We start from the raw sequence: 10,601 nt of genomic DNA, 5'->3' as shown, positions 1-10,601 counted from the left end.
TTTGGTTTTAAGTAATAAACATACAAAAATAAATATTTTTGCAAACCATTGGTCTCGTATTTAGTTATTGAGTGTATGTAATCATTTCTTGCCTGGATGTGTACAGCAAATGCTTAACACAGCCCTCTAATAAGCCTAACTGCTCACCCACACTACCACAGAAGAGAGCATTAGTATTATCTACTTAAGCCTCTCTAAAGCTTCTGGGGATTCACTGGACTCTGTGCACATTATACCTTACTTTGTTATAGCATATACAGAGCCATCTTCCTACATGGTTGTATTATACAACAGGCACACTGCCCTGGTCTGCGCCAAAGTGTACCTTTAACTGACTCCACCAGGAACAGACCGGATCAGTTTGCCATATTACAGTTGATGCCCTGCCTCCAGGGAAGCCACAAACTCGCACTTAACCTGGGTGCTGCTTCAACCAGTCGATCTGCCTTTCACTGCTCATTTGTCTCTGCGCCCTCATCTGTATAATGGCACAGAAGCAAAGTGTTGCCTTATTTGCGTGGTGCCATGCCTCCTTTAGATTCCGCTAGTACTATATGTGGATGGGTGCGATGTGTATTACGGAAGGGGTTACGATATTGCCTGTGTCCCTTCTGTAATACCAAAGTGCCCTGGAGGGGGGCAGAAAGCGGGCTTGCACTCCTATTGTGCTACTGGGCCCTTTGCATAATACAGCCCCTGGTATGTATTGCTCTCACTTTAACGAAGATTTCATTTACGATTGAATTTCCACTCAATGAATGTAGCAGCCGACCCTAGAAATAATGTATGTATTTTTCTTTTAACCATGTGAGTTTGGCAGAATATGATATAGCCTTATAGCCCGCCTTAGCGGGCTATACTGGCCATTAAAGGCCCACTCTAGATTTACGGGCCCTCTCTAGACTTACAGGCCAGAGCCGAAGGCGAGGGCCTTTGTAAGAGGTGTGGTGCAGAGGCCACGGTGGCTGACTCCGGAACACGGAGGCTCATGGTTCGATCCACGGCGCTGGCAGCAGGGTAGCCCAGCACCTTGTGACTCTGGGCAATAGCTTGCTTAATCTTCCCAATGTCCCCCAGCACCGGGACACCTCTCCAGAGGTAGCTGTGCGAATTTTTAAAAAAAAGAAAACCAAGGGAGCGGGACTTTAATGGCCGGTATAGCCCAGCTAGTAGGGCTATAAGCTATTAGAACATTCTGCCACTAGAGGGCAGAATGTTCTAACAAATAAAACAAAGGCCTCTCCAGCCCCTCGAGCTCCGAGAGGCCTTTGTGAACAAAAGCAACATTGGAATGTTGCTCTGCGGGCTTTTACCAGCCCGTAGAAGCACAGAACACTCTTGTATTCAATGGAGTGCTCCACATTCCAGTGTTCTAATAGTGCATATTTAACCTTAACAACTGTCTCCATGGATCATTTCCATGGCGAATAACAAACTTCTTACTCTTTTTTAATTTTAGGCCAGTTCTTCTCTCTTGCCAACCACAATATTCCGGTTGAAATACTGGTATTAATAGATGGTGCTGGTGGTTGGTCCCGAATTTATGACTTAATCCGGATTGTTTGGAAAGAGATGGTAAATTTAAGACAGTGTATCCTCAAGCAAGAATCTCTGTGTATATTAAGGGCTGTTTAGGTCTCGCCTACACAGCGCGCATGCGCTGCCTAGGCAAAAAGACCTTTTGCAATCGCTTCGACTTTTCAGCCGAAAACGTGCATGCGTTCCATTGCCTTGAATGGCAACGCGTACACGTGTGGCGATTGCCTTGCGGGAGCGAGCTTGACACCATATGTTTGTCATTAACTTACAAACACATGGTGCCCCTGGCTCGCTCGCAAGGGAAACGCTTTGTGTGCTGTAGCACTCCCCCCCCTCCCACTTTTAGCGCGAGGCACACGCGCGCTTGTATATAAGATGTAGTGGAGGGAGGAAAGCTCCCTTACCCATTATTAGATGTAAAGCGGACCATTCCGGTGCATTGCGCAAACAATAACACCATAGAGAACTGGCAGTACTCGGCATTGGACAGAGCATCCAGTCACGACTGAAAACAATCGGTGACGGACCTCTTTAGTCCATTTTCTGTGTCAGTTGTAGGTATCTACTTAAACCAATTGAGTCAGTACGAGGCTGCGCGCTCGTTTTGAGGTGCAGGCTTGGTCGTATTGGGTCAGGTGGAGTGGGCCCACTGCGTTCAGTACACTTGAATTTATCACGTCAAATGTGCTGTCATAATTATATGCCTCGCTTCTTATCAGTGAGAAAATAATTGGGCGTCATATGATTTTGTATGTATACCTTCCCTGCCAGTGTATGTGTAGCGGTGTCATAACTTCTCCTTTCGCCCAGTGCTGTTTGTCTTATTTTTTCAATGAACCGCACTGAAGCACTCTGGCTTCGCATGTATGCATTTAGTGAAACTACAAGCCCCGGGGCCTAAATAGCTAATGAGTAAGATATACATAAAACAAAAACTAAACTGGCCGCAGAGCCTCCTTATGAAATGGTCAAGTCGAACTGTGTGGTTTATTGACCAGATTCCGCCCATTATCACTTAACATGAAGTTTTTGCCATTCTAGGATGGTTGGTGTCTTCAGTAGTTTAAGAATTGTAGCAGCGCTATTCAGGGCTTTAAGTGGGATGAAAAAACTGGGGGATCTCTCTAAGGGGCGTGGCCAATGTAATTAAGGGCGTGGCTTAAAGCACCTTAAGCTAAAAATCTGTGCTTCACACAGTATGTCCCCCGACTTGAATTTTACTGTTTCTGTCATTGCATCCAGACATATGATACAAGAAGTAACATCATGCCTACAAGTCAGGACTATTTGCTTTGTCATTGGTTGTTAGTTGCATCAGATAAATAAGCAGCAACTATGGCTTGTTTATAATATTGAAAAAGCTTCCACTCACAGCCCTGGTGACACCACACGATGTTGCTGAAGGAGAAGGGAAATCCAGAGAAAAATTGACTCTCTTTAAAGGATTTCCCGTCCCCTACAACCTTTCTCTGGCATGACGTCATGCCGTAACTTCTCCACTGGAGAGAAGTGAGCAGCGCACATGATGCGCCTGCTGTCACTGCAGCCCGGTAAACAAGCGTTGGCATAGCCAATAGGTCTCGCCTTTGGGACCTTATAAGTGTTTAGCCATGCAACAGTTGATGTTGTTGCACCAAGGATATTGTGCTGCATAACTAAATACTTATAAGGTCCCAAAAGCGAGACCTATTGGCTATGTCAATGCTTGTTTTATAGGTGAGCCTGAAGGCTGATTTTCTCACTCTAGAGGATTATAATTGCAAAACTGGGGTCTTTAAAAAACAAGCATTGGCATAGCCAATAGGTCTCGCCTTTGGGACCTTATAAGTGTTTAGCCATGCAACAGTTGCATAACTAAACACTTATAAGGTACCAAAAGTGAGACCTATTGGCTATGCCAATGCTTGTTTTAACAGCTGCAATCTATTGAAGCCTCACGGAGAACATCAAAGCGGCCATGCGGCCACGAAAGTGAAAGTAATCGCGGTAAAGTGCGAAGCGCGCACATGCACTGTACGTCTAGGCTGGCCTGGTAGCACTTTTTGGAGCCCTCACAAAATGTCTCGCCAGACCAGCGCATGCGCTGGGTCAGGCGTGACCTAAAAAAGTCTAATGAAACTACCCTAGTGGGCAATTTCCTTATTGTTCGCAGGACAAAAACTTCACCTAAGGCTGAATAATACTTTTAGAATGAGTTGTCCAGCTATCATCAATTGTGTTTAAAACTGATTGTTAATACACCTGTAATGAAAAAGTTAATCTCTATGGCTAAACATTCGAGAAATCGTGAAAACGAGAAAAATGCACCCTTAAATCACTTCTTACTGAGCACGCATGCAGGATAAAGATAACCACGTAAAGAACAGGCTTCTGTTCACAGCCTCCCGGCACAGCTCATTAGCATTATCCAAAGTCAATCGTTAACTCGTAAACTCTGCGTGAGTTTATCACGAGGTAAAGGTTACAGTACAAGATGTCAGTGCGAGGAGGGACATCACTTTCAAAGCGCTGAATTCTGTGCTGGCCGACTTAAATCACAAGGTAGGAGAAATGATCGCTCTACTCTAGGCTTTAAATGTTCTTTTTTTAACAATGATTACAGTTCTGTATGCTACGGTTGTAAAAAGGCAACTACAGGACTTTGATAATGTTTTGTGTACTGTACTTCATTCTTGCGTGTCTCATCTGAATGTGATGTTGTGTTGCCAGTATGTGTATAGTGCGCGCGTGCCGTTAGTGTGGCATTGTAGCAGTGTGGGCTATAAGTACAAAAAAGTGTACCTCTGTATGTGTCATTAAGGTCCACAATAGACACGTGTCCTCTATATGTGATGGCACACATGCACTGCGTTTCTGAACACTTTTTTTTTTTTTGCATATTTATATAGCGCGAACTCGACCCGAAGGTATTGGAGCGCTTTACATAGCACCGTATTTACATTACACATTCAGGCACAACACTGGAGTGTGGCCAAGCACGTAGAAAGGTGGTCTGTCCCTTCACAGTAGACACAGGACGAGAAAGGGCCACCATACATTTAGCTTCCTGGCGCGGGAAACATGTATTAGTCATGGTACCACCGAAATGTATAGATAATGTTTAGAAACCTTTGTGAATGATTCGAAAAGCCATAGTGCTCTTCTTACCCTGTGTTGAGTTGTGTACTCTTTACCAAGACATTTTACAATAGTAAACCTAAAAGAAAACAATGTGTTTGTGTGAATATTACCAGGCTATATTTGAGTGCATCAAAACTTGACAAGTCATTATGTGAATAATATCACCATGGTACACGAATCACACGTGACACAATCAGTAGTGGTGGGAACAGGTTTAATGGTACATCTATATAAACATAAATTAAACTGTGCCTAGATATGGACCCTGACGTATGTATAATAAGTATAATTCTAATGGCAACAATTACTGTATTGAGTCATTTGTAGATGTCCTTCAAGGGGGTGATCAGTGGTGGGAGTGATTTGAGTCCTCTTAGCATACTCTTTCCACTCCTGCGGGGATATGTTCCAACAGTCCGAGGGGTCCCCTTTAGTTTGAGTACCTTTGAGTTGGGTAACAATAAACATCTGTTATTCAGCGCCAAGATACCCAGCTGGGTGAACGTGCGCTTGCAAATACTCATGTTATAGTATGTTAAAGGATAAGTGGTTTATTTCAACCCATGATAGATGGGGGTCTACAAGGTATATAAAGGAGGTGTAGGAAAACGCTACTTATGTAGTATACCGAAACAATGTATACTATCTAGAAAGTCCAGACGACCCTTACTGGCTTAAAATGGTTAAATCGAGGCACGGCCAAAGCTGGTAAGAGCGGTAGGCGAGGTGGGGGGTAGTCGACAGACGACGACGAGGGAAACTTAAAAAAAACACACTTACCTTGTGCTGATTTTAATTACGTTTTTTTTTGTCATCTTCTGTCGACTCCCCCCTCCCCGCCAGGCCACTCTCACCTGCATGAGCTGCGCATGCTCAAATCAATAATCCCAAATGTTCTCTATTGTGGTAGTGTGGGTGAGCAGTTTAGGCTTATCAGAGGGCAGTGTTAATGCATTTGTTGAACACACACAGAGTCAGTAAATGAGGCACACATTTAAGAAGAAACTTGAGACCAATTTCGGAAAATAACAAGTATTTTTATATTTATTTTAACACCAGGAACTTAGTAATTGGGTAAGTACTTTTCGTAATAGCAATTTTTACAGGTAAGTAAAATGTTTACTTAAATGCGTTTTTACTCGGTGATGCTTTCCTATATAGAAAACGGCATGTACTGCATACAGACATTTGCAAACAAGTGTGAGGGCTTCCCTTAAGGCGCTAGGGAGTCAAGGTCCACAGTACCACCAGCAGTTCAAGTTTACCTTCCCTGGAGTGTCCTGGTGCAGAGGTACTGGACAGGTTGGTAGCTTTGAACGCTACACCATAGGGAAACAGGGGACCACCTAGGTTGCAGAGAGGGACTTGGGGACAAGAGCTCCCAATGGGGGCTCGGTTCGTGGAGGTCGTGGGAGCTCAGGTGCAGAGGGTTTTGGTCAGCTGGTGCCTGTGCGTCAAAGGCACCCATGGATCTCGGTTGGACCTGTAAAGGGGGATAGATCAGGACAGCTGGGCTACTCTTAGAGCTGATCTCCACGATGCTGACGTCCCTCGTCGGCTGCTCGGTCTCTGCGGCATTGGAGTCTAGTTGGGACTCAAAGAAGCTTTGGCTGCTGCAAGGGGTCTGGTACCCTGGGAATGGTGCAGGGGGCTCCGTTTGGTGCTGGTGTCTTCTAACTTGGCAGGGAGACAGATCTGACCATGAGGAGCAAGGTGACCTCTTCATGGCTGGCTGCTGCATCGCTGGACCCGGTGAACAGAAGAACGGTGAACCCAACATTTCAGTTGGTGGCTTCGGGGAAGTGGCTCCTCCACTTCAAAGAAGATGTTGATGTCTATGCGAAGTGCTGGAGGCTCTCTGAGGCTTTTGGAGGATGCACAGCTGATGGATGAGTCAGGTTGTCACAATTATCGGGACAGGATCAGGTAGGTAAGCAGTGTTTGCTGCAAAAGTCCACCAGCAGGGTGTTAAGGGGAGTGAAGGGTAGTAGCCAATGGGCTACTTACCCTTGGAGTCACCACACCCCCTATATGACCACTTCCTGTGGAAAGTGGGCATAACCCTGTCCCAGAGCTCCTAACTCCACCAAACTCAAGATGGTGGAATCCTTCCTTCGGGCATCACATCAAGCAGCCCACATTATGGGTGTGACGGGCCTGGTAGTGCACCACGCCTCCCTGAATATCAATTTCCCACCTGCCCTGGTGCCAAATGGGCCTCAGGGCGGTGGGTGGCATCTCCTATTTGTGGGGGGAGCCAGGATCGCATATCAAAGGCAGCAAATACTTTGAAGTCTCTTGCGCTGATATGCTAAATCACAAGCCATTCTGCTGGAAGAGGTGTGAACACCTTCCCCTGGAGCATGCATTGTTTCTGGCCTCCAAGAGCCTGGTCTCTCACCTGTAGGGGATCAGAAACTTGTCTGTGGTGGCAGTCTGGATTATACTAATCAACCAGCATACTAAGAGTCTGGTATGTTTTCAGGGGGCACCTTTAAAATTCCCCTTGGGTGCATATCTTAATAAATCCACTACTGGCATCAGTAGGAATTTATTAAGACAAGGTGCTTGATACCAAACACCATGGGTTTCAGTGGAGCCATCATTAAGTTTGGGAACTCGTATTGACCAGTGCCCAGTACACATACTTAAGATGGCCTCCTTTTTCACTTGTACTATCTAGCAATTGAACTAGACAGCATAGGGGCATATCTGAGCAGGCAGAAATGTCCTCACATGTAATATAATGCACCCTGCCTTAGGGATGTAAGGCCTGTTGTAGAGGTGACTTAAATATATTTCATTCAGTGTCTGGGGCCATGGCACACACGGTGTGTGCCATGTCGTGTTTTCACTTTTCTCTGCTCCATTGCACGCATCTAGAAATGGCAATGTGCATGAGATTAGTGGTGGGTCCCTTAGGGTGGCACAATACATGCTGTAGCCCCTAGGGACCTTCTCAACCCCATGCCCTAGATACCAGCACCACAGGAGTGCTAAAGGTCTTGCCAATTGGGCAACAATTGCACAATTAATTTGTTTTAGGGAAAGAGCACTGGTACTGGGGACCTGGTTAGCAGGAACCCAGTCACTTCAGTCAAAATTGCATCAAATACCAGGCAAACAAGCATTTGGAATGCATTCGGTCTCGCATTTGTGACAGTTTAAGCTATTGGCATTGTAAATGACAATGCCATTTATTTAAGTTTTAAAAATCAAAGCATAAATAAAAGGCATTCTTATTTACAGTGCCAATATCTCAAACTCGCGTAAATGCAAGACCTATTGCATTGCAGATGCTTGTTTGTGTTTACATTGGCGCATAAACGTTGCCTCTGTGTGTGGGAAGCGTTACTGAGAGACCCAAGATCTCATGTTACAGAGGTAGGAATGTAGCATCCCGATCACAAACAATTAACAAGCTCATTACGTGCTCCAGTATATCCACCTGAATAGAAATACATACAGGTTTATCACGCAATCCTGGACCACGTAATGAGCTAGTGAATTGTTTGTGATCGGGATGCTGCATTCCGCATTCTGTAATGTGAGCTCTTCGGCCTCTTGGCCCTCTCTTGAGTTTATGCCCAGGACGCACGTACCCTTCAAAACATTTGCTGCTAACACCACAATGGAAGAATACAAATAAAGTCCCTAAAAACGAAGGATCAAGGCAAAAACTGGAGGATAGCCGAAGTTAGGCGCTGCTGCTGGGAGTAAACAAAGGCGGATAAGGAGGGACGAAGAAGGGACAGTAACTAATTGCAGCCAAGCCTTTTAAAAGGACAATTATAGTAACCTAAAAAAAGCCAATAGGCGGGCTGTCAGCCTAGTAGTATATACAACAGATCGAGAGACAGCACACGCGCTGTCAAGGCTCGAACTAAAAATGGGGGTGACCATGTCAAAAAGGGGCACTTTCCTAGAGGAGGATAAAATTCTTAGATCTTAAAAGTGGAAAATAACTTATCATACATCTTGGAAAGTGCCCACGACTCTAGGCAGAGTGTCTGGGCTTTTCCAGCAATTTTTAAACAAGGAGCGAGTTCTTTAAGGTGTGAATCCCTGGAGTCAAAACAGACGCTTGAGCAGGGTTTTTTTCATGCAGACTAATGGCGTATTCCTTAAGTTGTCCAGAGGGCTGCTGAGGCTTACGTCGGGGGAAAAAGATGCAGGCATATATACACTATAGTAATCCCATTTTGAAAGATGAATTAATATGAATCAATTTCCTTCTAAGTGACATAATATTTGTAGTGGCGGACGGTGACATTTGAGTGGTGTGGCGTACAATGATTGTCATACTGCACTGTAGTGAGGGTTCGGGGGGTTCTCCACCCGAGACAATTTTGAAAAAAGAGTGAAAAAATTGTGTATTTTTAAGCAAATTTGAGAAAGCAGGAAGGTTAATAAAGCAAATGTGAAAGTGCAGTTATTACATTAATAAAGAGATGTCATATAACATAAGTAGCTGCTTATTCAGTATAACCACAGAGCTTCATAACAGACTTTGAGATATAATGCATTTCTGAGTACCCCACAGATGCTTTTTATTTAACAAACAACTAAACAGGTTGCAAACTAGCAGCATTCAACATATTGTTTACTTTTTGTATCTAAAATCAGCATGTCTGTCTTTAAGAGCAGCAAACTTTTCAATAACTTGAATGTTAAAGTCTGGGATATTTTGAACTAGCTTGCTCTCTATAGATAGCATTGCCAAATCATTTAGTCTTTCCTCAAGGAAGGTGTTCCTCAGGAATGTCTTAATCCTCTTTAAGGTGGAAAAACATCGTTCTGACTCTGCTGTTGTCATAGGAGTGGTAATGACAATTTTGAGTAAAGCCACTGTCTCTGTAAGTGACTTTTCCATATTAAGTTTAGGAATTAAAGCCAGCAAAGACCTGGCACCTTTGGCCTTCCGGTACAGGGGCATTGCGTACAGTACAGTCAACTCAGTTTTCAGGTCCTCTTGGTTGAGCATAGGATAAGCTTCCACAGCCTCTTTCAGAGCATGCTCAGGGAAGGATTCATCATATTTTGCAAAGTATTCAATTTCCAATAATGCGGCAGTCACCAAATTTTTTGTGAAAGCAAAACGTTCTTGTGCATGCACAATTACAATGTCACATATCTCCTTTGCATTTCGAACCAGACTGGTGATGGTTTTCCTGTGGTTTGAAAAAGTAGAAGCCTCTGGCAGTTTGCTGTCTAAATTGTCAACCTCATCTCTCACTTTGCTTATGCTTTCGACAAACATAGTGGTATATCTTTTCACAGAGACAGTATCTATCGCTCGTGCTTGCAATAAAATGTCGACAGGTAACATTATCTCATGAAATAAAAACAGAAAGAACTGAAACTCTCTGTCTTTTAGTGTTCTAGAAAAGCCACGCGCTTCACTGTGAGTTTTGAAATCAAAGGTTTCATTGCCTTCTATGGGTTCAAAACATTTTTCAAGGTCTTCCATATGTTGATAGATTAGTTTGACTGTACGTATGTTAAAGTTCCAACGAGTTGAGGATCCTCTTGGAACCCTTTTGTCCACAATCTCCTGAAGTGCTTCCGTTCTTTTTGGGGAACATGAAAAGAATGCTGCCATGCCTCCTACATCCCGAAAGAAAATTTGTGTCTCGGAGATCTTTGATACTGCCGGTTGCATAATAAGATTAAGTTGGTGGGCGTAACAGTGCACATAATGAGCATTAGGGTACACATATCTAATTTTTTTCTGTACTCCACCAAGGCTTCCACTCATTATGGATGCACCATCATAGCTTTGAGCGATACGTTTTTTTTTTAGGCACGTCTGGAAAAATTAAGCTCAGTTGACGCAGTATAGCTGCAGTAATGGTTTCTGCACTAGAGTCTCTTAAATGTGTGAAACCATAGAACCTCTCCACAACATTACTGTCATTGTCCAGGTACAGAAAGACTAATAA

The 10,601-nt window shown here is 44.0% G+C and overlaps 1 protein-coding gene across 2 annotated transcripts in view; it reads left to right on the top strand.

The window, feature by feature from the left end:
• The first annotated feature begins 3,985 nt into the window (after nt 1-3,985).
• The window catches only part of LOC146805553 (nucleoside hydrolase-like), a 229,136-nt gene continuing 222,520 nt past the window's right edge, over nt 3,986-10,601 (top strand). For both annotated transcript variants that reach the window (XM_085622809.1, XM_085622810.1), the window contains exon 1: nt 3,986-4,080. The gene's annotated coding sequence lies outside the window, so the exon portion shown is untranslated. The remainder of the gene's footprint in view (nt 4,081-10,601) is intronic.

This window comes from Triturus cristatus, chromosome 8, assembly GCF_964204655.1.
Source record: "Triturus cristatus chromosome 8, aTriCri1.1, whole genome shotgun sequence".
In the NCBI taxonomy this organism is placed as follows: domain Eukaryota; kingdom Metazoa; phylum Chordata; class Amphibia; order Caudata; family Salamandridae; genus Triturus; species Triturus cristatus.
The sequence above is the reverse complement of the archived record's forward strand: the minus strand, read 5'-3'. Positions and strand labels throughout refer to the sequence as shown.